General features: G+C 37.9%; 1 protein-coding gene across 3 annotated transcripts in view; it reads left to right on the top strand.

Annotated features, from left to right (window-relative positions):
- Abtb2_0 (ankyrin repeat and BTB/POZ domain-containing protein 2) overlaps positions 1 to 27595 on the top strand; it is a 90726-nt gene that overhangs the window by 5848 nt on the left and 57283 nt on the right. Inside the window, exon 1 of one of the 3 annotated variants that reach the window (XM_054228468.1) lies at positions 6053 to 7164. The exons of 1 other annotated variant lie outside the window; for it this stretch is intronic. The gene's annotated coding sequence lies outside the window, so the exon portion shown is untranslated. Of the gene's footprint in view, positions 1 to 6052; positions 7165 to 8304; positions 8372 to 27595 lie in introns of those variants that run through there. One more of the 3 variants, XM_054228467.1, reaches the window with a different exon arrangement.

Genomic DNA, 27595 nt, shown 5'->3' with positions numbered 1-27595 from the left:
AGCAGGCCACAAAGAAGCGGAAGGTGGAAGGAAGGACGTTGCCTGTAATGGCACAGCATTTGCGCATGCGCACGCGCACATTCCAGTGCAACACTTGCAAACATTCCGGCCACTACTAAAATTAAAAACAAAAACACTCAAAAATGCGCAAAAACAATTCTGAATAAAAAGTGCTGCAGCTGGTTGCTGTTGTTGTTGTAATTGTTGTTGCTGTCGCTGCTGCTGTATACTTATCAATTTTTTTAATAACAATTTTCATCGACAACAAAAGACGGCAATAAAACAGCGATAAACAACAACAATAACAAAAAAGGAAACTTGAGAGAGTGAGAGAGAGAGAGAGAGAGAGAAGAGAGAGAGTTGAAGTCAAGGAAATAAACAAGCGCAGAACGGTGGCCGCCAAGATTCGAAAGCATAAGCAATGTAATTTTACAGTCGCCCAGCGATAACAGCAACAACACAACAGTCGCAGCAGCAGCAAGAGCAACAAATACCTACAAATACACACACATGTTGTTGTTGCCGCCGCAACGCCATCAAGTCGCGAGTCAACTTAGTCACATAGCGCGCTTTGAAAGCGGTGTGCGACAGTTCAATGGCCAAAATGCCAACAACAGCACCAGCATCACAAGCCTCAGTATTCGCGCTCGCTGTCTTCGCTATTGCTCGCCGTCTGTGCGCACTCGTATTTTGCCCGCAACAAAGTGTAGCCTTCGCCTTCCTGGCGTTGCGTGTGTTGCTTTTATTGTTGCCTCGATTTCGCTGCTGCTCCTGCGCACACAAAAGGCCAAGCCAAAATGCAGTTGCAACGCAGTCAACAACAACAACGAAGGCAAGCGATAGGTGCAGCTGTAGCAACGCAGCAACAACAACACAAAACTGGCCTGCAATTCATTTCAGCGCATTTTATGCCACTCAACGCAGCAATGCAGCATTTCACCCTAGAGCCATGCGCTCTGCGCGCGCCAGGCGTTCGCAAACTTGACTCTGCTCTCTGCCAAGCTGTGGGCTTCAGTGATTATGCTGCTGAGATCTCAACCATGTATTTATGGAACTTTGGGTGGATGACGTTTTGAGATCTTCTAAAGGATTATGCTATTTTTATAAAAGAAACATTCGGTCCTGAGCCAAGAAGATTTTTCGCTTCGCCTGAAAACACTTCAATAGGGTGCTCTACCATACCGAAGTAACTCTTCCTTTCCTTTCTTTGTTATTTCCATAAAACAGTTTGTGCAACCCCATTCACCTTCTGCTCCTACACCGCCTCCAGCCGCCATAAAGACATAACATTTTTCTTCTGCTTACACTTACATGCGCTCATCCACTGTGTGTTCGCTGTCTCTGCGGTCGTTTGTAGTGTCTTCGCTGCATTTTATTGCCAAAGCAACCAAAGCAAGTCGAGAATTCACTCGCTCGCCTGCCAAGGAATCTCCAGGGACAGCAGGCGAGGCGGCGCGCCGTTTGTCGTTCGCCGTCTAGCGGCTGCCAGCAACTGCTGTTGCTCACTTTGGAGCCTGCGTCCATTTCGGTTAACTTGCCATATTTTTTAATGCCAATAATTACATGCAATTATTGTTATTATTGCAATATTATTTTTATACGACCATCAGCTTATTGTTATTTTTTAATTTTGCTCGTTAGAATTCATGTTTTGCGCACCTTAAAGGAATGTCGCTGCACCACCAATGGCCCACACCTTGGCCGTCGGTGTCTCGGTGTGCAGCTGCAGAACTTCTCATTAGAACTTTCATTGGCTCTGTTGATCGAGCGTGTTTGTGTGCGTATTCGGCACATTAAGCTACATTCGTGTTGGCGATGTGCGCTTTTGGTGCGGTGTTTACGGTCTCTTAAGAGTCAAACAGCGTGAAAATGTGTTTCTCGAATTTCAAGCGGAGAAATGGCTATTGGTTCGACTGTTATGCCACGGAGAAGGTGTGCATGTATGTAAACTGTGGCAAATAGCCTGTTGCAACATTCAAATAAACTCAATCTAAATGATTCCATTAAACTACTCTGAGTGGACCGCCCACAACAGTTCAGGTGAAGAAGAAGAATAGAGCTTAATATGGGTAATTAGTAAATTTAATGGGGTTTATTACAATAAAATTATAATCGAGGGTAAAATTAATAAAAAATTATCTAAAAAACAAGTAAGGAAAGGCTAAGTTCGGGTGCAACTGAACATTTTATACTCTCGCAATTTATTGCTTTTTTTATTAAGATAACACACAATTTGACCCATGTATTTGGTATAAAGTCCAATAGAAAAACGAAAATCATCATATATGGTATATGAGGGCTGAGGTAATGCCTGAGCCGATTAAACTCATTTTCAACACCAACATACATTATATCTAAGATTATATGCTCATTTAATTTGGCTAAGATATTTCATATATTAACTGGTTTATAAGCTATTAAGCCCTTCGTATTTTTGAAAATCCTATAATTAGCTATATGAGAGCTCGGGGAAGTTATGATTTGATTTTAACCATTTCTGATACAGAGACACACTATTAGAAGAAAAAGATTTTCTCTGTATTAAATTAAGATATCTGAGAGATTTACCCATATTTTCGTTGAAAAATTACCATAAGGCACTGAGTTCTTCATATGCGATATTCGGGGCTTTGAAAAGTTATAGTCCGATTTCGACAATTTTTTCACAAGCGATGCCACACATCATATACGGTATTCATGTAAACTTTTATTTCGCTATCTTCATTGGTTCCTAATGTATATCTTAAAAAGTAAAGGAATCAGATGGAGTTCAAAATTGAGTTGTATCGGAAGTTGTCGCAGTTGTGAACCGATTTCATCCATTTTCCACACGTGTCATCAGGGTGTCAAAAAAAATATATATACCGAATTTCATTGAAATCTGTCGAGTAGTTCCTGAGATATGGTTTTTGACCCATAAGTGGGCGATGCCCATTTTCCATTTTGTAAAAAAAATCTGAGTTAAGCTTCCATCTGGTATTTCTTATGTAAAATTTAGTATCCTGACGTGTTTCGTTAGTGAGTTAACGCATTTTTAGTAATTTTCAACCTAACCTTTGTATGGGAGGCGGGCGTGGTTATTATCCGATTTCTTTCATTTTTGGACTGTATTAGGAAGTGGCTCAACAAACCACTGCAGAAAGCTTGGCTTATATAGCTCTATTGGTTTTTACTCAAGTTACAGCTGAAGGATAGACGGACGGACAGACATACATTCGGATTTTTAAGCTTTTAAAGTGTTTCTATTAGTCTTCGCAGTTTTAGAAAGCTCATATTCGCACTCGATGATACAATTAATGTAAAAAAATGAATAAAAGAGTTCATAAAGCAAACCTCGATCCTGCCAAGGAGTTTAGAGGTCCGTTAAAAATTACTGAAACTTCCAAACTGGCTTCGAAACTTCCAACTGAACTTCCAACTGAACTATCCCTGGAGCTCTTCATTAATCATTCATTAATCTCATTTTTTCATAGCAAAATTTACAATAACAATATCAATCCTTCAAAATTTTATATTAAATGAATTTATTGGCTCTGGCAACGCCAACAATATCAATCAATATCAATATCAATCGCCACCAAATTCCTGAAATTCAAAAACTTACAGTTGTTTGTTTAAGTCCTTGCTGCCAACGCTCATTAGTGCTGCCATAAATATAAGCCAATAAATTTGTAAATGCAAAAAGAAAACAAAAAATTTTATTTTACCATTTTATACAATAACTTCAGCGCGTTGGAGGCGCAATTAAAGGTCACAATCGTGGAGATGTCCATCAATTTGTCTCGTTAAAAGTATAAAACGCGCGTTAATCGTCACTGCCTAAACCATAAATAAAGACACAAACACACACACACACACACACACACATATCGATCGAAGTGAAGACTTACATTTATTGTATATTAAACGCTTGTAATTTGAGAAGCTTAAATGCGCGTTATAAATTGCGACGCCGAGCGCTCACGCAGCAGCTACAGTAAGCCACGCAGCGCTGACAGCAACCAGCGAAAATGACGCGCAGATGAACAGAAAAATGTTGAAAAGAATAATAAAATATTGAGAAAGGGGGGAACTCTGCAGAATGGTATAAATATAAATATGAAAATCCAATAAATCCGCGCTTATTTAATAATAATAAAAAATATGTTTAAGGCAGCATTTAAGCTCATAATATTGAGAAAGGGTTTTTAATGATGAAAGATACAGCAACAACAACCAGCCTACACCGGTAAGGATGTAAAAGAATGCCAATAAGAAATCAACAAAGCCGAGTTGTGGTGAGTGAGAGAGATTCCAGCGCCAAAGTTGTTGTTGTGATAAAACACACCGCTGTTGTTGTTGTTGCTGTTAGCAAAACAACACAAGGCCAGGCATAAGCTGAGCGCGAAAATTTACAGGAGCATAAAATTGCGACGGCCAAAGCAATGGTGGGTCATAAAAACTAGGCAACAACAACGAAAAGCAAAAAGGAAATGAAAAAGTTGAAATAGCAGAGAATGAGAGAGGGGTCTATGGTTGTCTAGGCATCAACGTGGCTGAATTATTTGAAGATATGCGAAACTCTTCCAATAAGATTTGTAATTTTGGCTTTGTGGATTACCGAATCAAAATCACTGCAGCAACAATAAGTTACAAAAACAACAATTATTTATGTGGATGACATATTGCAGCGACGTTTCGCGTGTGCCAAACCCGAATTAAATCGCCAACATTTTGCTTTATAGCATTGGCTTAAGTCGGCGCATCTAAGCCTCTGTTGCTGTGTTGTTGTTGTTGTGTTGTTGCACGAAAAATAGAATGCGCAAAATAAGTTTATAAAGTTCGTTGCAAAAATGCGAAAAATGCCAAAATGGTCCATTATGTGGCAGCAACATTTCAAAGCAGAAGACGCGCTGAGCAGAGAATGCTGCAATAAAGAGAGAGTGAGAGTATATGAATACTCATAGAGTTAATAATTTGCTACGTGAGTAAAAGAGCGAGCTATTTGAGTGGTGTAGCGTTATAATGGAGTGCTATTTTTGAGCTCAGTTTTATTAAGGTGGATATTAGTGTATTTGATATTAATTTTTGGAATTTTTATCATAATATTTTTTATGCGAATACTTTCGTAAAATAGTTGAATTTTTTCTACAAAGTTGCATTTTTCCCCCAGAAAACCTCGCTCAATTAATTATGTTGGCTACAAGTATATGAAAGGAGTTATTTTACATTTCAAGTTTAATTAGAGGTCTGTTCAAAAAATAACGGGAATTTTAATTTTTTGAGAAAAAATCTTAATTCATTCGACTAAATTAATGTTGTCGATTTTAAACTTGTTCCTATGCGATATTTATGCACTCATGCTAGCGCTGCTCCCAATCGTCGAAACACTTCTCAAACTCAATTCTTGGGGCAGATTTTGGTTCTTTCTGGTATGCCTGTAAAACGACGTCCTTTAAGGTTCTTTTTATTTTTGGAGATATGAAAAGGTACCACGGAATCATGTCTGGCGAATGTGGATGCTGGGGCATCGTCACAGTATTGTTTTTACCCAAGAGTTCACGAACGAAGGTAAAAGAATTCGCAGAGATCATTGCACAGATCGCAACTTTTAGAGGGTTTCTTCAAAGGGTAACCCTTTCTTTTTAACGAATACACTCCGAAACGTGTACTGCGTGTCTAACTCATTTGAAATTACTAATTTTTATTAACAAATACACTCACTCAAATGAAAAGTCCACAAGCTCATAAAGAAACCCAATAACCACTACAACTACACAAACAGCTAATACTTGCTTCAGTAACTGCTGAGCGCTGTTTTGAGCTCATTCACTGCTTCTCCGACTGTCATCTACAGCAAACTAGTGTGCCGCTCTCAGCCAGAGAGTTGGCTAAAAATCGATCCAATAACCACTACAACTACACAAACAGCTAATACTTGCTTCAGTAACTGCTGAGCGCTGTTTTGAGCTCATTCACTGCTTCTCCGACTGTCATCTACAGCAAACTAGTGTGCCGCTCTCAGCTAGAGAGTTGGCTAAAAATCGAGTACATTGCCGACTCTGCGACAGCTCAAGCAACAGTTGCGTGTCGGCTTTCGTGAGCAACAGAACGATTCTGCGGATTGTTTGAACGCGTTACTTTTTTTCTGGTCGGGTCTAGTGAACCGGTGTGGAAAGTAAAACAATAGAAAAAAAAACAAAGTGACATCAGTGTGGAAATTGTAAAAAATCGCGCATACAAACATACACCCAAATTTCTAGTTTGTTTTTATAGCTTTTTGCTGCTTAGTGCTTAACTTGAAGAAGCTCAGCGCACGCTGAGAGAAAAGAGTGTGGCAGCGAAAAGGTACATATAAAACTATGCGAAAAATTCACGAATTAAAGGAGAAGAAAATTTGCGAATAAGCGGTCAATTGAAAAGTGGCCATCTAAGGTACAAAACGGGTAGTGTGTGTGCCCCACAATAACAACAACAAATGAAAATAAAATTGCATGAGCAGCGATTTTCTTAGTTTTCTGATTAATATAAAAATATAAATAAATATTAAACAATTATCAATAAAATATATTTTTAATATAAATCACTGTAATAACGCTTACTGTATTCTTCAGAAATGTTTTTGTGACTAAAAGAGAAAGTACAACGAAATTGCTCCTTTAGGCGTTTAAAAACCTTAACGCTCGTATATTTACATTAATATTTCAATATTAGCTGCATGTGCCCTCTGAAATTCAATGCAAATTTAAGCCCCTTTGAAAGTGTGAAAAATCGAAATACATACATTAAGCTGCCATTAAAGTCGTTCAGCTCAAAATATTGATAAAATAAAAGTGCCACAAAATAAATAAAATATAGTGTTGCCATATAAAGCAAAATTTACTGCGCGCCATATAACGGCGCTTATGTCATTGCAACATACACAACTTAAGCATACAATTGCCGTTGCATTGCATTGCATACTCAAAAGTGCATAAATCAAAAGTGCATTAATACCTTCTATTCATGAGTCGATCCATATAAGTGTTCCAAGAAATTGCAAAACTTTTGATTTCTACAACAAAAAAGTGCTACGCTTATCGACCATTCAATAGTGTTGTCTATGGTGAGTGGAGCAAAGCGCCAAGTGATTGCAGCTGTGGCGAGAAGTTAACGGTATTTTTGCATGGATTATTGATTTCAAAGGTAGTTAAGTCGTAAATATTAAATTATATATGCTTTTACAACTATTTATAATGGTGTGGAATTGTGAAACATAATATTAAAGACTTAAGAAACGAACTTTATTGGATATAAAAGACTCAAGGCACGAACTTCGTTGGACATAAAAGACTTAAGGCCGAAACTTAATGAAAAATATACCTTGAGTGGTGCAATCATAAGTTAATTTACTTTCTGAGGACTTGGTTTTAGTCAAGGCTTCATATTTATGGTACTGAAGTACGTCAAACACATTAATAATTTTTTTTTTTAATTTACTAATTTTTGTTTTTGATATCCAAAGAAAAAAATCTCCACTTTTCGATTTCACTGTAAGCGAAAATGGGACATGGCTGTGCTATGCTCTGTTCTTACAGGTTTTCTTCATACATTTCTAAAGAATTATACGCACAAAGTGAATGTAATTAAGCGTCTTATAAATCTTTTTTCGGCTTCAAAGGAAACAAAAGATTTCGTTTTCCAATTTTTTAACGCTTACATACATACATACAAACAAACAACTATGCGTATTCTAATTAGCACTCGGCGGCAATTGTTAGGCTTATCGAAATACGAACACTCTTTCGGCACTATTAAGCCGGACAATGGACACCTCGCGCACATACATACACTCGTATGCATACGGTACTTATCTGTGTATGCGTAAAGCAGATAAATCAAATCAACAAAGCTGAATATATTTTTTCAAATTATTCTTTGGTATAAACATTTGTTTTCACTTCGCTGACACTATTCTAATTCAAATTAAAGTGCTTGCAAGCCAGCAGAGACGGACGGATGGACAGACGGTCGTACAACGGCAATCCGGTTCGAACATTTGTTCACTTTCGAATGTGACTTTCTTCGATGCGTGAAAAAAAAACAGAAATAGAAACAGAAAAAATAATAACAAATTCGAACGGAAAACAAAAGCCATGCAAAATAGAGAATAAGAAGAAACAAGTGACCGCCTGAAATTCTATTGCCTCCATAGCCATGGATAACAAAAAACCAAACACAAAGAGTGGCTTTATTTTCATAAGATTTCGAATCCGTTTGCTGTCTACTGTCTACGCTTTCAGGGGCTTTGCATTGCATATCTAGCTGCGACTGCTAGCTTTGTGTAGAGCCAAGTGATTGCAGCTGTGGCGAGAAGTTAACGGTATTTTTGCATGGATTATTGATTTCAAAGGTAGTTAAGTCGTAAATATTAAATTATATATGCTTTTACAACTATTTATAATGGTGTGGAATTGTGAAACATAATATTAAAGACTTAAGAAACGAACTTTATTGGATATAAAAGACTCAAGGCACGAACTTCGTTGGACATAAAAGACTTAAGGCCGAAACTTAATGAAAAATATACCTTGAGTGGTGCAATCATAAGTTAATTTACTTTCTGAGGACTTGGTTTTAGTCAAGGCTTCATATTTATGGTACTGAAGTACGTCAAACACATTAATAATTTTTTTTTTTAATTTACTAATTTTTGTTTTTGATATCCAAAGAAAAAAATCTCCACTTTTCGATTTCACTGTAAGCGAAAATGGGACATGGCTGTGCTATGCTCTGTTCTTACAGGTTTTCTTCATACATTTCTAAAGAATTATACGCACAAAGTGAATGTAATTAAGCGTCTTATAAATCTTTTTTCGGCTTCAAAGGAAACAAAAGATTTCGTTTTCCAATTTTTTAACGCTTACATACATACATACAAACAAACAACTATGCGTATTCTAATTAGCACTCGGCGGCAATTGTTAGGCTTATCGAAATACGAACACTCTTTCGGCACTATTAAGCCGGACAATGGACACCTCGCGCACATACATACACTCGTATGCATACGGTACTTATCTGTGTATGCGTAAAGCAGATAAATCAAATCAACAAAGCTGAATATATTTTTTCAAATTATTCTTTGGTATAAACATTTGTTTTCACTTCGCTGACACTATTCTAATTCAAATTAAAGTGCTTGCAAGCCAGCAGAGACGGACGGATGGACAGACGGTCGTACAACGGCAATCCGGTTCGAACATTTGTTCACTTTCGAATGTGACTTTCTTCGATGCGTGAAAAAAAAACAGAAATAGAAACAGAAAAAATAATAACAAATTCGAACGGAAAACAAAAGCCATGCAAAATAGAGAATAAGAAGAAACAAGTGACCGCCTGAAATTCTATTGCCTCCATAGCCATGGATAACAAAAAACCAAACACAAAGAGTGGCTTTATTTTCATAAGATTTCGAATCCGTTTGCTGTCTACTGTCTACGCTTTCAGGGGCTTTGCATTGCATATCTAGCTGCGACTGCTAGCTTTGTGTAGAGCCCGCTTTCGAATGGCACAATTCAACGATTGCAAGTATTTGGGTTAGCCCGGCCCACAGCAGTCAGCATCCAGCCAACAAACATAACTGAATATTCACGGTGGAACAAAAAAAAAATAGAGAACGCCAAAGTGGCTTAGGTAGTCTGCATTGGCGCCGTTGACCGTTATCAGCCAACCAACGCTGTGCTTTTATAGGCTTTAAGGGAAATCAAAGTATTATTGCCTTTAATTGTACAAATCAATAATTGTCAGTATGTATGTGTGTGTTTAAGCAGTTTATTTGCTTTTCTGCCAATTAAAATTCCATTTCTTTTGTTATTATTCGCCATTTGTTTTCGTTTCGTTTCGAACTGTCATAATCGATCTGTGAGCTGATATTTCACTAATAACTTGATTGGATTTGGTAATTAGTCTCGTGCACAGTCGCTTTGTTGTAATGAACCGCAGGCAATTAGTAAAAATATTGAAGTGAAATTTATAGCAGAGAGTCTGCAGCTTATTAAAGTATGAAGAAAGACTTCGAACTGTAGGAGTAACGCGATTTTGAGCAATGTTGAGCCATGTTGAGCTATATTGAGTCATGTTAAGCCATATTGAGCAATGCATTCATTAATTGAACTTTCAAGCTGCAGCCGCAAGCCAATTTCCACTTCTTAGTTGGCGTTAAACTCACTTGCTTAGCTCTTTAATTTATCTAAAGCCTCAATTATTGCCTTAAAATACAATATATGGAGACTTTTCCTTCAGTTTTTTGCCTGTAAGACTCTCAAGCGTTACAAGGCGTATATTTGTCAAGCAGCCAATAATTGCCGAGTGTGCGAAACCCTTCATCATATTCGCCTATGACGCATGCACTTTAATTAAATAAATTGCAGAAGATTTCGCACACGCAACAGCGATTCTTATGCACAAGCATACATATGCGATTGAGCAGTAGAAGCAGTATTTAAACACTTCCTCTGCAGTGGTTTACTAAATCCCTTTATTGTCTGCTGTGCATGACGCGCAATTTGCACATTAATTGCCACACAAAAGCGGCATTTCCGTTTTCAATTTGGTTGTTGTCGTTGTTGTTGTTATGTAAAACAAAAAACTTGCTTTTGAAGGATTTATGTGGAGCTGTTGCAGCTTTTTATAGAGACCAATTGGTGGTTAAAGCGCGCATCTTTACATTTATTGAAGTTTGTGTGTGGCAACTTCAGCAGCGAGTTCGTGTCTAAAGTCTTTTGTTTGCCAACCATATGATTTTATGACGAGTAATCAACTTCCGCTGAATTGGTTTCACCTTTGTTTTAGCATTTTTCATTAATTCTTTATATGAAAATCAGGTGGAAAGGATATATAGAAATTTTTATTTGATTCATGGATTAAATAGCAAGTGAATGCAACGATGAAAAGATTTGCTCAAAGTTTTAGGGACTTTCTAAAAAATTTGAATTCATTAAAAAAATTTATTGAAAAAAAAAATAATTTTTAATAATTATGCGTTTTAATAAAAAATTAAAAAAAAATATAATTAGTATCAATAAATAATTAATTTAATTAAATTTATTAATTACTCATATTTCTTTTTATAAAAAAATAAATATTTATTTTTATTCACTCTCGCAACAAAGTTGCTAAGAGAGGGTGAAGAGTGGAGTTCAAATCCGGATGTCTGTCTGTCCGTCCGTCTGTGCAAGTTTTTTGTATATATCTCGCAAACCAATAAAGCTATATAAACCAAACTTTCTGCAGTTAGCTTTTTCTTAATACAGTCCAAAAATGAAAGAAATCGCATAATAACCACGCCCACCCCCCATACAAAGGTTAGGTTGAAAATTAATAAAAGTGGATTAACTCACTAAAGAAAAACGTCAGAATCACTAAATTTCATAGAAGAAATGGCAGATGGAAGCTGCACTCAGATTTTTTTACAAAATGGAAAATGGGCGTGTCGTCGCCCACTTATGGGTCAAAAACCATATCTCAGGTACTACTCGACCGATTGCAATGAAACTTGGTTTGTAATAGTTTCCTTACATTCCAATGATATGTTGTGAAAATAGGCCAAATCTGTTCACAGCCACGCCTACTTCCTATATATCAGAACTTTGAAGACGATCTGAACCGTTTACTTTACAAAATATAAAGTAGGCACTAGTGAAGATATCGGTGCAGAACTAATTAAAATCGATTACCTTTACAGACACATTTATCTGTACATAAATACCCAGTTGCTCCAGTTTCTCTCCAAAATCAAAAAGTATGCCGACCTGAATACAAAATTATTGCATCACAGCTGAAAAATGTAATCAATTTTAATTTTATTTGAATAGAAAAAATCACTTGACAACTCACAAGCCAAATAAATTATTAAAAAAAAGTCAAAGCAAAATGTTAACTGCCGCACTTTTGCTTTACAAACGACGTTCATTAAAGCAGCATATGTAAGCATATATGTATGAGTGTGTGTCTGTCTGTAATCGCTCCAACATGTGTAGCTACTTGACATATGAGTCGCGAAAGCGCCCAAACAGAATGGCTTGAACACGAAAATTACTTGCAAATTACGACCATTCAACGCTCATAACTTTTAATACAAAGAAATACAAAAACACAAACAACAACAACACATATTTGTATAACGACAGCAGTACGCCGAGGCGAACAAAAGTAATTGTAAGTAATTGTGAGGGGGCATTAGACGACTACAATGACGCCGGCGAGACGTTGAGCCGCCAAGTCTTTTGCTGTGCCACTGCACCCTTCCATCACCCCACAGCACAAATATTTTGCGAATTGAAAGAAAATCTAATACAAAAAGCAGCCACTTGAGCGCAACGTGGAAAATGTGGGGAACACGTGTTGCTTGCCAAACTCAAAATGATTACAATTGCAAAGTACTTAGAAAAAAAAACAAATACAAAATAAAAAAAAATAAATTTCAATCAAAACAAAGGACACTTAAAATTTTTACACATATTGAAATGCCAATTCCGCACGGACGGCGCGCATGTGCATGGTGCTGCCGCTTTAGCTGTACTTTATTGTGGCTTTTATGACAGTTTGTTGGTTGGTTGGTTGGCAATTTCGTTATGAAATGGCATTGCGATTGCGCCACGACATGCCACACCATGACACCGCATGCCACGCGATGGCGCGCTTGACAGTTTCGCTGGGCTTCAAGTGTCCACTAACCAACACACACACACACCCGAAAACACACATGAAAAGTGTTTTGTGCGCGTGTGCAGGAAATCGAAAATAGTTCATTCAAGTAAATAGTCAATTCATGGCATGTGGCCTGACAGTCGGGCAATCGCATTAGCGTCGTTGAAGGCGTGTTATTGTAGTAAATAAGTGCACTTCACTGCCGCAAAAGCGAAACATTTCGAATATTGACACAGTTGACTATTGTTTAAAAGTTCCCCACTCGCTCTGCCCTGGTAGCTTTTTGATTTGTGACCGCGTGACACTATTACTGCATTCCAAAGTAATAGAAATGAAATATTTTGTACTCAGTATCAAATGTCTGGAGGGAAAAATATGAACAGAGCTCTGGGTAGTTAACCGAACCTCTACAGATCCAGTCTTTCGTAGATCACGTGTTCGAAAATAAAAACTAATTTAATAATTTTGAGGAAAAAATTCATCACGAGGTATGTTCAAAAAATACCGGGAATTTTAAAATTACACGGGTTTGGAGTTACCAATTGTCATTTTTTTAAATTTTTACAATGTTACTATACATACATGACAAAATTAATGTAGACGAATGAATTTTTTTTTTTCAAAAATTTCCGTTATTTTTTGAACACAACTCATATATGTATTAGTTTTCCCTTAAATATAAATAATATTTATTCAGTTAATAATCTAAAATATGTGTACGCTGGTTTGCCTGTAGGTGTGTATGTAATCGACATCACAGACGCCGCTAGTCGAACGACCTTGGCGTTCGATCACTTGCCAATCAATTCAGCGTTTTTTTTCTATAAGTGCTCGGCATAACATCATGAATTAAGTGAGAAGTGTAAATAAATCATCAATACTCGTATATTTATATATTTAATAAACGCTTGTGTTGTTTGTTTATTCACTATGCCAAGAGGGCAATTGAGCGAAACGAAAGACTTAAGCAACAAACTCGCTGCGAGCACACCCAGTTTTCGAGCCATTCGCGCGAACACACACATACAAACACGACAAATATATTAGTGTGTGTGTGTAGAGCGATACAAAAGTGCACTGCAAAGCATGACATTTAAGCAGTTGTTGCAGCTTAAGCCGGGCCAACTGTTAACCTTCATGTCTTATGCAATCTAGCAAAGCATAAAGTGAGCTGAGATAATGAAATTGGACTGCAAGCAAAACAAAGGCAGCGCTCCAAGTGTCAAGTGTCAATAAGTAACAAAATGCGCTTCACAGTTGAGGCGACGGAGTTGCAGCGTTGGGGGCGGTAGCTGAGACAGCTTACAGCGCAACAGAAGATTAATGCTTGATTTTTTGAATATTTCGAAATCGCATTAACGCTGGAGCTTTTTTCCCGATTTTTGCCAATAATCAATGAAGAATGCAATAAGCTGCGTAGGGAAATCGACAGTCGATCGTTGACAGTTGACAGCTGCATATGAAACATATGAAATGTGAAAAGAAATTCCGAAAACCACCAAATCCATACGCGCTGCCGTTGGCTTGGACGCGTGCTGTGTCTGCGACGCATATCTCACAGTTGTCAGCTGCCGCCTGCATACAATTCAAGTTGAAGGCATAATCTGCGCGCATAACGGTGAATAATATACATATGTGAGGAACAAGCAATGCGTGAGCGCGTGCCGCTCCCTTCTAACCCCTTCAACACGCATGCACCGTTATCTGTGCCATTCGCTGTTGTTGCCTGTTGTTCGACAGCTTGACTTTTGAACTATGGGGCGGCTGGCCGATATCTTGGGCTATCGCTGAACAATTATTCAAATGTCACACTGTGTCTGGCCAAACAATCAAAGCAGTTTATGATTATGAATAAAAGCCAGAAAAAAAGTAAATTAATTAAGGTAGAAAAGGAATGTTGTATATGTATGTGTGTGCGTTGTGTATGGCATGAGGCCACAAAGGCATTCCCCAAATGACAGCGTTGACCCAATTTTAGGCGCCTCGATTCTACGCGCTTTTAACATGCAAACCCAAAGCGAGATATAAGCACACACGCACACATACAAATATAATATGAGAGCTCACGTGTGTGTATTTGTAAGCGTTGTATTTATGCTCGCGTGCTAGCGCTTGTGTTTGTCGCTGGAATGCTGTGCAGATGTGCGTGCGTGCGTGTGTGGCAGCAGCAAACCACAAAAAATATAAATAAGCAACGAAAATGAGAAAATAAGAAAATAAGCGATTCTTAACTTAAAACTTAAGTTGAAATACTTGTTGTTGTTGTGTTGGCAGCATATGTTTGAGGAAATTTCTGTATTGAAAAGCTGCAAAGTGACGACGAAACAAATTGGCTTACAACAATAAACATACGGTCATGTATGAGACGAGTCGTGCCTGCACGCGCATGCGCAGACGTGTGCTTAAATGTGAATGCTTGCATGGTTGTCTGTCTGTCCGTCTGTTCGTCTGTATGTCTGCTGGCATTAAACACTTTCTCCTGCCCTCAAAGTTTGTAAAGCAATTAAGCATCGCATGAGCTGTGCACATTAAAAGGTTAATACAACGGCAAATGGCGAAGAGATAAGTTCGGCTGCAGGATGTGCGAAGCATGCCTTGGTACCGGCAGTTGAAATATGTATGACATCAGCAAAGTCATAAAAAAATGCAAAGAAAGCCATAAAAGAAGAAGTTGAAGTAGAAGAGTAAGAAGAAGGGGCACAGCAGCATGAAGGTTAAGAAGAATTGCACAGATAAGACAGTGTTAACAAATATTTGGCCACAATTATGGGGTGTGGAAAAACATCGAGTTGCCATAGTTTCGAGAGTTTCGTTTTTTGTGATTTATCTGTGAGAAATATTTTAAATTGAATAATAAGCCGCTGAGAAAGTATTTCGGCAGTCTTCTCAGCCCAAATCGCTTTTTGTTTTTCAAGTTTCAAAAATTTAAGCTCATATTTGAAAAATCACTCTTGACTTTTAGCTGATGAGCACACTTTCGAGTTAGTTCAACTGACTACTGCAGTGGCATATAACGGTAAAAACCCCTACTGTGAGCAACGAGCTACAACAACAACTCATATAGAAACTCAAACTGGAGAGGAATACAACAAACAACTGTTCTTGTTCATCGTTTTTGTTCACTCTACTTGTTTGAAATTTCACACTTTATACTTGTTGTTGTTGTTGTTTACTTTTCCACTAAACAATATTTGTTTTTGTCAGCAATGTTTGACTTGTCAATTTCATCACATGCGCAAACAACAAACCTTGCTAAGGCCTAGTATAAATAAGGAGCCGATTAACCGGTGAATCCGGCAGTCAAATAGTCAACTAGTGCGACATGCAGCCACTCACTCACTCGTTCAGTTCGTTACCCACTTCGTTAGCGCCTCAAACGTTTGGCATTGATGCTAAAGAGCGCGATTGTGTCTGCCACAAAATGTGGCATCAACAAGAAAATTTACAAAAGCAAATTAAAATGCAAAATGAAAACCGGGAAAATACTCGTCGCAGCGAAGGCGAAGGCAAAATAAAATATTCACGTTTGCATTTTGTTATGTTTTTGTTTATATAAGCAACAGCAGCAGCAACAACAACAATAACAGAATGTCATAAAAACAAAAACGTGACCGCATTTTGTAAGCAGCAACGAGTTGAGTAGTTAAAGGCACTGCTGTGATGATTGCTGCCAACATGCAGCTAGCCTTGCCATATTGTTTGTATTTTAACATAAAAAAAATAATATTTTTTCTATTTTGTTGTTCATTTTCTTGTTGCAAACAGCATCTCACTTGGTGCATGCTGCATTTTATTTGTGCTTGTTGCATAAATTTGCTTGCTGCGCTTGCGTGCCTGCTGCTCACTACCCGCTGCCTCAACTGCGCGTCTTATAAACCGTTTTATATTTGCTTACTTGCCACAATTGTTGTATTTTGTTTTTGTATTTTGTTTTTTTTAGCACCAAAATGCCAACGAATTTGCAATGGAAATCTAATAAAATATAAATTGTAGAAACGGGAGCGGGTTTTGTACAACAACAACAACAATAATAATAGCAACAAAAGCGAATAACAATAATGCAGTATAGAAAACCAATGGAAAATCGTTGTGTAAGCACGAGCGCTCTGACAAGCCAACAAGCGCTTGCCACGTTTTTTGCGCGCGATTCATTCAACTAATCAGCCAATAAGCCAATAAGCAGCGCAGCGCCAGCCAGCAGTCAAACGGACAAGGTGCCATTTGGTGACACGAATGTATCGCCTGCCAAACTGCCGTTGGCTAACAAGCAACCTGCTCGCCTCTCGCTCAGCGCTGCCAAATTGGTGAGGCTGCTGTTGACCGCAGTGTTGATTTATTTCGTGTTTAGTTAATTTCATTGGCATTTCACACTAAATGCGCTGCGGTTTTTACTGAATTCTTGCTCATTTGATTTTGTGGTTAATACAAAATTGTTGATTTCTGCTTGGATTTTGTGACAACTGCCGGCTAATTAGTTAACTTACATGTTGGTGGTCATTATTCATCAGACTTGGCTGGTTGCAAACAGTTATGTATGTGGCAGCAATTGGTTTTTCCAATCACTGAGCCTTTTGTGACATAAGCGATATATAAATTGCTTAATATTGCTTAAAAATGAAGAGTTCAAATTTAGTGGTATCCCATGAGTTGGGATTCTTCGGGTTATCATATCAATTTTTGCTTATTTCTGCTTGAAATATAATAATTTTGTGTTTTTTGTATTTTTCTTACATAAGTTATACCTTAAAAAGTCTTTAAACGCACTTAAGGGGTTATATAGTTGGGAGGTCAAAAAAAACATTTTTCAAGAATTTTTTTTTACAACCTTAAACTATATTCACATATTTTTTATTGCCAAAAATAATTATCGGAAACGTTTATATTGAAAATTTTGCAGAGGTCCGCAGAAAAAAGCCTCTTGCGGTGAGCACGATATCTCTGGACTGGATCATCTAAAATTCAAAAACCAAATAAATTTCATTAATATAATAAATAATCTAGTGATTGATTGAAGGAATTAGCAAGAAAAAATTTTTTTTTTGACAAAATGGCGGCTACTCAAAGCAAAAGGTTCGATTATCGATCAAAATTCGGGTCTTTAATTGTTTATAAAAATAAGAAGTTTTCATCGGATGCGAAAATCCTTCGATTAAGTACTAAAAAATATAGTTAAGAAGCTTGTGTAAAAATTTCAGACCGATCGGTTCAGCCGTTTCTGAGAAATCTTGCTCACCGACTTTGAAAACACCGTTTCGAGAAAAACGAGTTGAAAGTTTTGAAAGCACTTTACATGTAGTCGGTGCGCCTTCACTAATTTGTCTATAACTTCGAAAATATACGACGAATCGACTTGAAATTGTGTGTGTGTGTATACTCAGATATATATATTAAGAAAACGCAAAAAAAATCGATTTTTTGAAAATCCTAACTGTATATAACCCCTTAATTTAATAGTCAATACCAAGTATGTAAATGGCAGTAGTGTCAGTAAACCATAAATAAATAACAGTGGCGATAGGAAGCGATACGATAACAATAAAAAAATATAAAAAAACTAAAAAAAAAAAATTAAGAAAATTATGTAAAATCCCCCAAAATGGCATGTTGTTGTAAGCTTGTTAGTATGTTGCATGCAGCACATCTGCACATATGTGAAAAATGAGAAATGTGTCACGAGATCTGCCACGCCAAGTTATTTGTGGAAAGATTAACCAATTTGGTTAGCATTGCGACAGTGGATGCAGCCGGACACTTAATGGGTTAATCGCTACAAAATGACTTTGCAGTTTATTAAAATTAAATACTCAGCAGACAGACAACAACAATTACCGGCGCTCACACATGCATGCTATGTGGGTAATGGCGGACACGTGCTGTCGCTTTGCATGCGCAACATTTGCTAGTTTTCGAGGAGAAAGTTCTTGCATTGCGAAATGCCAATGCGATGACGAAGTCGCCCAGTTGCACAGTGGACGCCGCAGCTGCAAGCGAAAAGTGCCAATTTATGCACAACAACAACAACAATTGAAAGCATGCTGAGCTACTGAGTGCGTGTTGTGTGTGTGTTTGTTGTTAATTTATGCATAAATTTGTGTGGCAACAATGTCTAGCGTGCGCATACCCTTTAACGTTGCATAAACTGATGGCCAGCCAGTCAGCCAAGCGCAGCTACCAACTGGCCATAAAAGTAATAAAGATGCAGCCGCAGATAAGTTGCCACAAGCTGTCAGGGAAACATTTTAAGTAGATGTTGCCAACTGCTAGTCTGGCTGGCCTTCGTGATTAGTGAATCGCTGTCATTATGCCGCTGTCTCTTTAATATACAAACACACAGGAGCATGCAAGCATGCAACATGTTGCAAGTGAGTCAGTTTATAAGCGTGCTTGGCATTCTCTGCGGAAATGCGCTTCACTCATTAGAGCAGCAGTAAAAAATTAAAAAAAAAAGTTGTTGTAATGACCTGCACTGCTTCCCTAGCACCGCTTTGTGCCACAGTGCAGCGCGTTGGCGGCGTGCGTCAGTAATTACCATAAATGTGCTTTAATTTAGTTTAATTGCGTAAACATTTCGACTTCATTAAAATGCCATTTCGCCCGTCCAGTTGTTGAACTAGTAGCATGCTGACGCTGTCGCTTCATTTGTTTACTTTTCGTATTTCCACCATTTTATTTATGAAGTGTTTTTGTTCCTAGAAACACACACACGAAAATCTGTATTTACACGAGTCATGTTTGTAGGTTGCACCATCCGCAGTTTTAACTGTCTTACATACACACACACACTCATCTACATTTATATGTATACAAATGTGCCGCTGACCGCACAGCAAGTTCGTTGCTTAAGTCTTTCCCGCTTGACTCGCTGCTAACTCGCTCGCTCGATTTTGCATATAAATGAAATATTAATTTCTTTTACAAATTTATTTATTTATGATTTTGATAATTTCTGACCATTTCTGTTCTACTTCTGCTCTAGCAGTTCTTTGGTTTGTTTTTTCTTTTAATATTTTTTTTTGTATTTTATTTTTGTTTTTGGTTCACAGTGAGGTGTCTCATTAAAATTGTTCGCTCGGTGTCAGTTAACGCTGTCCGTTCGATGCTATCACACCGCCCATCTAAGAAATTACAAAATTATACACACGCTCACCTATTTTATTTTGGTGTGGTGATGCCATGCATAGAAATATATACATATGTTATTAAATGTGGGTTTGGGGAATGTTAGTTTTTGTAAACATTTCTGAGATTTTAACACGATTTTTGCTGATACAAAAATAGTCAGAAATTTCAAGAGTTTGAATTAGTGTGAATATGAAGCGATTTAAATGGAAGATGTGTGTATTAATAGAAAGCAATTTATTAGATATTCTTAGTCAAAATAATATTTTTTTATATATAAATTCTAAATAATTCTTTGAATAGATCGCGATTTAAAAGAGGGAAAGCGAAATGTAGTAACTTGTGCTGGTAAGAATTATTTCTCAACCATTTTATTCAAATGATCACCCAACTGCGTTCCTTCAGTACAGTTGTAAACGTATTTGATGTATATTTAAAGTAGAACAATAAACGAGGTGCGTTCAAAAAATAATGGGAATTTGTTTAAATGTCCAAATTTTTGAAATTTTGTATTTTATTTTATATTTCGTTGACTTTTCCTATTTCCAAAACTAAATTCAGTAGTCTGCTTTACAGGCTTCAAAAAATTCAATTTTTTTTTGTTTTAAATCTCTACCAAACTATCCAAGAATATGTCTTTAAAATTCCAGAGGCCAATTCGACATATTTTCGAAGCTAGAGCAGTTTTAGGGGCCGAGCGTCGAGCAGGTGCGAATGCTCTCCGAAAACTTTAAAGCGCATTTTCTCGAGTTTTCATTTTCACAAGTGTTAGAAAACGGTGCCGGCGATAGCAAAAAGAATGTATGTCCGATCGAAAAAAAAAGTGATCTAGCTTTAGTATTAAATTATCTTCTATTTGATCTAGCTTCAGTATTAAATTATCTTCTATTTGAACTAAAAAAGTTGGACAAAAGTGTTATTTAAACTACTTGTTTCGCAACTTAAAGTCAATTTTTTTTCTCAAAAAAATGTTTTTTTTTCAAACTTCGAAAAAATGTGGATTTCATAACTGCTTCGGTATTTTTTTAGTTCCTAAAGAAAATAAACTTATAAAAATTAAAAAAAAAATTTGGTTCGACTGTTTCAGATGCATCGCACGACCTCCATCACCGGCACCGATTTACAAGTGCAGACTCTAGGCGCTCCAGAAAAATACTTACAACTTTGACAAAATTTCAATATTTTTTAATAATAAATATTGTTTTTTAAGCCTTAAATATAGTACACTATCATCTTAAAATTCCGTTTACCGCAAACATTTCCTTCCCTTTCAAAAAAAATTGCCAAAAAAACGCTTTTTTCGGTTTCTAAAGCTACTGCCTTAAAGAACCGAAGTTTTACAAGCAAACGAGAAATCATTGAAAAAACCGAAGGCTATCCCAAAAATCTAGTTTTTGACGATTGGAGATAAGTGCCTAATATCGCATGAGTACTATTTTAAAGGCGACAACATTAATGTAGAAGAATTTTTTTTTTTTTCAAAAACAAATATTCCCGTTATTTTTTGAACATACCTCCTATTGAAGTGTTATTCTTCAACTATACACTGACAGAAATCAAATGGATTAATTTATTTTGGACAGTAAGTAGGAGGTGTCTAAGCCTCGAACAGCTGCCACTTGAGATGATTAATATGATAATGATTTCCATTATTAGACATCTCATAGACATACATTCACGTTAGAAGCAACAGCAGACAATTATCTATTATGAAACTGGACTTGAAGTTCCGCAGTTTGACAAGCCTTAATTAAAATATTAAAGATTTAATTTTAGCTCATAAACTACTTAATTTCAGCTTTTCAAACAAAATTAAGTGTTGAATTTTCAGCTACTTGTAGACCCTCTAAGGGCCTCACTCTTTCATAAGTGTAGATTTCTCGAGTGAGACAAAGCCACGAACCGTAATAATATGTGTAAAGAACTGACACAAAATCAAAAATTTTGATTATCAGCTTCTAACTAATTAAAATTTACAGCCATTCTCTACTCAGCCTAGCATTATATGATATATTGTTGTTGTTGTTATTGTTAAGAGATATCATTTTTTTTGAGCGGGTGTGAAATTTTATATGCCGCGTTGATGAAGAAATAAAAAACACATAAATATTTATAGATTGAACGCTCATAAATATGCATCTCTGCTCGAGAGTGTGTGTTTGTATGTGTTTATAAGTTATAAGTTTATATATGTACAAACTATTTATAAAATAGGTCTACGTTAGTCACTCCAAAAATAAACTGGTTGTTTGTTTAATGGAAATTCCGAAACCAAAAATTAAAATAATAATAAAAAGCAATGAACCAAATGATTATGTTGATTGATGTGCACTTTATCGGATTTCTAGTTATTTTCGACTCAAATTTTAAAATTGAGCGAAAAAAATATTGCTCTTAGCCTCAAGGCTTAACCACGCGCCTATACACCGCTTAGTGCATTTGATATTTCCTGAAATTCTATCACATTGATTACTATAATGCCGTCGCGTCTAAAACGTGTCTAACTTAATTTATTTTCAATTCAAACTCAGTGTCGTTGCTGTTGTTGTTTTTGGCTTGCAATCCCACCAGGCTTTGCCATTTCACCTTGACGGCACAATTTGCACCGCATGACTGCTGGCAACTGGTCTTCCTGCCGTCAGAGCGCGCGCACGGCAAATTAACACGGAATGCGCGGAATGTCTGTGCTGCTGACCGAAAAATCAACGAACTCAGCGCCGAGCACGCCTTCCTCCACGCAGCGGCGACGTAGTGCCGCTTGAGTTATGGGAGCCGACAGGCGCGCTGCTGCTTTTGGAATTTTCATGCACTGCCGCGCCGCTCAGCTCGGCTGGCATACATACCTGCACGTCCATGGTTTTGTTGTTCTTGCCTCTCTATATCTCTGTATGACTGTGTGTGTATATGTAATTTATTTGCACGGGTGGCGGCACTGCTGTGTGTGCCTTATTGCTTCCAGGTGGTTGCTATTGATGCAGCTACTGTTGCTGCCAACTGTCGCAAACCGTTAAAAGTTGTGTTAATCTGCGAAATTGCTTATTTTGATTTACGATTTTCAGGTTTTCATGTTTGTTTATTCGTCGCGTTGCGAGCAACAGCGGAATTTCGTCGTAATTATTTTGTGCTATTGTGTGTTGTTGTTGGGTGTGGTGTATTGCTGTCTTAGATTCAACTCAAATTCTGCAGCGTTGCTTTATTTGTTGAATAAGCATTTAATTAATGCAAATTTCATTTGCCTCTTTGTTCGCCTGCCTTAAATGCGGACTTAAAATTCCGTGCCTAAATCATTTCATTCATGCAGCCGCTGAATTGAAATAGACTAACTGGTATGCTCAGTGTATGCTGCGGTCGCGCTCTAGTAGTCTATTGTGCTATAGAATTTATTAGAATCGCCATAATCTCTAATTTTATAGCACTAGGCCTAATAGAACAGGTCTTACAGGTCGCTTTAGTATTTGAGGCTGTCGCAAAGCTTTCATTTATTTTCATTTCTAAAAGTTTACATAAAGGAAATGTGCCGAGACACATAAATTCTTAACAGTGGAAGAAAAAAATTGAAATTTATGGCACAGTCACGGGCTTTTAAGAATGTGTGACACTCAATTTCGATATTAAAAGCCTGTGGGCATAAAAACCCACAAACTTTTGAACTTTTGGTAAAAAAACATTTTGTGTTAATAACTGTGCTTTTCCGCTTTAATTTTAATGATAAACAAAGTATTAAATTCAGCTTACTCCAAACTAAAATTTAAACAGTTTTTAATTAGTTGTAAGCTCAGTGGTTTTTGAATAAACACAAAACGAAGACTGCCTTCTCAAGCACTAAATAAGGCGTCTTCATCTTTTTTTAACGTGGATTGCGACGTATAAAAATGTTTTTCTAGCTCAAATGAGGCGTGTAAGCGCTACTACCAATAAATTAAGTTCAGCTTGCATATATAATTGGCATTAAATACAACAAAAGCGTTATTGTTGTGTATACATAAGCTCTGGAAAAAAGTATATCAGCTACAAAAAACCACCTAATGCCTAACTAACTAGTCCAAGACAGACTGAGTGGGCGTTGAACTGCTTAACGGTGTCACTTGGCGTGTGCCTTTTGTGTGACATCTGGTAACACTGGCTGATTAGACGCATTTACAAGTGTGTTAATTAAGCAAATAAAGGAAGAGAAAAAATTGAAAAAAAAATTAAATTTTTTGACTTACAATAAATGATATTTGATATTTGTTATTGATTTGACCCTTCAGGGCTTACGTGTCTGTGTCGCCCGGTAGCCGTTTCAGCTCAAATTACGCACGATTTATTACAGCGTTACAAGCAATAAAAGTCAAAAAATGTCAAAATCGAAAACGACAGATTGCCAGCCGATTAAATGCCACAGCAAACAGCGTGCTGAGGCCCTAAGAATATAATTTTTTTTTTTTTCAAATAAAAAATATAAATTTGAGCAACTCGTTATTGATTTGGCATGGCGAGATTGGCGCGCCGAACGCCCGCTGAACAAAACGCGCGGACTGTTTAGCCAATGACCAGCGGGCTGAGCCGAGCGTTCGTGCTGTTACAACACAGAGAAGCCAACAAAACAGAGAGACCAACAACAATAAGTAGCGCTTACGCAGTGCGCCTTAAGCGTTCACATTAGCGCTGCTGACAGCTCGGCCACGACGCGTTTACAAGCCTACAAATAAATAACGATTTCTGTTACTTTTGGATTATGCTTTTCAAAATGAGACTTTGTGCGTGTGCCTTTGGCTTCTACAACACAACACAAAAGGTTATTGACAAATCTCTGCTGCGGTGGCAGATTAATGTAACGCTTGCTATGAACTCAACACACAGCCACGCACGCCAGGTGATTAATCTTCATTAAAATAACCAAATATTGAATGCTTTTATGGCAGTTTATGGCACAAAATGCGGTGGCTCATTTATGGTCTAACGATTGCAAAGCAGCCACACACCACAACTGTCTAGCTCACTGTGGCGCGCTGAACATTCCTGCGGAATTAAACTACTAAAATCAGCGTTTCGTTATGCCCAAATAGTACTCGTTTACCTTGAGCATAATGCTTTGTATGTTAGTTTTGTTGTTGTTGTTTGCTCTTGTCCTTTTCAAAACCAAAATCTGCTGACAAAATATTTGTGGAGGTAATTAATTAATTGGCATCATGTTAGCAACCATTCAAGCGGCGATGGGCAAACAACACTCAAACATGTAATTAAGCCTTCAAGACCAATTATTTATAATTATTTCGAAGTATAGAGAAGCGGGAGTTAGAGAAAAAATTGCGGCTTTATTTTGCTTGGCGCGCTACTGTTGGCAATTTTGATTTGGAATGTAAAAGACATTTGCTTCATTTTTGGAACTGGAATTTTCCATAGTTTTTCACTAAAAATCGCAGTCATATATGATGGAAGCACCAAAGAAAACCTGAGTTCAGCGGAAATCCATTAGATTAGCTATAATGATAGGTTAGGTTAGGTTGGTCTGGTAGGCCTGCAGGCCACGCATAGACCAGTTATGGTCCTTTGCGATACCAGAATGTAGTGCCTTTACGTGTTCCCAGAGTAGTAGTCATCGTTCGGATGCCTGCGCCTGTCGTGAATTTTAATAGTTTATGACGATATCTCCTCTAACTTATCGTACCTAAAACGCTGTCTCGCTAACGCTGGACAAACGCACAAGAGATGCTCCACTGTTTCCTTGGTGCCCCGCTCTTGACATTTTCTGCATTCCTCCCGATCTGACAGCCCCATTTTATAGGCATCTGCCACTACAAGGCTGTGACCGGTAGGAATGCCAACCATGGTTCTACAGCCCTTTCTATCGTGCTCCAGTAGGAACCTTGTATATTTTTGATCTACCGCTTTGCACATGACCTTTGCAGTTTTACACTTGATTTTACTTGCCATGCACCTGTCTATGTCATCGTACAGAATGTGCATGGGCTTACCGATGTTGATCATGTTTCCGGTTGACAGCTGTACACCACTCTTGGCAATCCCGTCTACGATTTCGTTGCCCTCGATGCCTTTATGGCCTGGCACCTAGTAGAAGTGTAGCCTCATATTTCTAGCGACCCTCACCACTGCTGCCCTGCTGCTCAGGACACTTTTGGGCGATATTCGACACGAGGTTACTGCCTTGATTGCCGCTTGGCTGTCTACGTAGATGTTAATTTTAGAGTATTAACCTTGTGCACTGGAGGCTATAATGATAGCTTCTTAATATCTTTGAATCCGTCCACGTGAGCGAAGAGTACCAAAGAAGATGGAACCATGAACTCCATGAGCTTTAGGGTTCTATAGGGTTCGGCCATATCGTACGCATGGAAGACGATGCTACAGTGAAAAGCTTCTAAAATTCGAGAACAATGTGTGGACAACAGAAGCTAGGCCGTCCATATAGCCAATTGTAGAACCAAATGCAGATTGAACTCTCTGTACTTGGGATGTACAACAGGAAAAATAGAGGCAACTAGCTAAGGTTTGGGTGCTTCGACCCTCTTCGACACATCGTTGTAGCGCCAAAGAAGAGGAAGAAGATGGCTAGGTCTAACACAACTGATCTAACCAACATCTGGGCTCACTTTACAATAAAGTTGTTAAACAAAAGTAATTTACAACGCTTCAGTCTAATGCATTTGTGGCCCATCGTAGTAAAATATAAATTTATGTAACTATCAGCAACACCACAGTGGGTCCACTATTATATATGTATATACACAGTGATATTTGATGAAAAGTACATTCAAAGTCTGAACCGTCTTTGCTGCCATCCAGCGTCTAAAATATTGCCATTGCTTGAATTACGAAATATTAGGAAAAACAAGTAAATTAATAATCGGCGGAAAGCCATAATAGACACGGCGCACACAAGAGGCACCTGCGGCCAAAAGCGAGCGGCAAAGAAGCAGACACCCAGCGGCGCGCGCTCATCGAAAGGCACATGATGACATAACTTAAAATACAACAACAATAAGTGAAACAATAAAAGAAGAAGACCAAAAGTTGGCAAACAAACAACGCTGCAACAAAACAATCAGCGCCGGCGCAGCGGCATCTCGGCACCTTGCCGAAATAAGAAATATTGATAATGCGGAAGTCGTTGAAAAAAATATTTGAAAGAATTCTAAATAAATTTCACACCGCGAAATTCCTTTTCGCTGAGCAGCGGTTGACAGACAAAAGTCGGAGATGAAAAGGAGAAATGCTTACAAGCGCGCTAACAAATATTCAACGAACAGCAACAAAAACAAAAACAAAACCAGAAGACAACAGCAACAAGTTGTGGCAAGAATAACTGCACAAGCTTATTGAATGAAAGAAGAAGAGTGCCACCTCAGTGCACAGGAAGAGCAACAGCAGCCAACAGGCCTGTGGAATGACGAAAAAACTGCGAACAAAGCCGAAAAATGCGCGACGATTTTCACGAGTCCACCAAGTTGGCGTTGCGCTGACGCCGCAAAGACGGGCGCGAGTTAGTCGGACGTGCCGCAGCAAGGTGAGACAGGAGGTGTGTGTCAGCGGTGATGTTGTGAGTTGTGAATCGCGACCGTTGTTGGCGCGTTGCAAGTTGCGTGGCATACTGCAGAAGATGTCTCGTACATTTTCACGTTTGCCATTTCCTCTCTTTTTTCGTTCGTGAGTTCCGCACGTTGCTGTTGCTGTTGCTTTTGCTTTCAGCGTTCTTGTTATTGTCGGTGTTTGTTGTTGTTGTTGATGTTGATGTTGCTGTTGTTGGCAGGCGAACTTTCAAGTTCAAGAACCAGTTGTGTGCGTTGCCGCCGCGTCCTCAACCGCC

This window comes from Zeugodacus cucurbitae, chromosome 4, assembly GCF_028554725.1.
Source record: "Zeugodacus cucurbitae isolate PBARC_wt_2022May chromosome 4, idZeuCucr1.2, whole genome shotgun sequence".
NCBI lineage: Eukaryota > Metazoa > Arthropoda > Insecta > Diptera > Tephritidae > Zeugodacus > Zeugodacus cucurbitae.
This window is presented reverse-complemented; position numbering and strand designations above follow the sequence as displayed.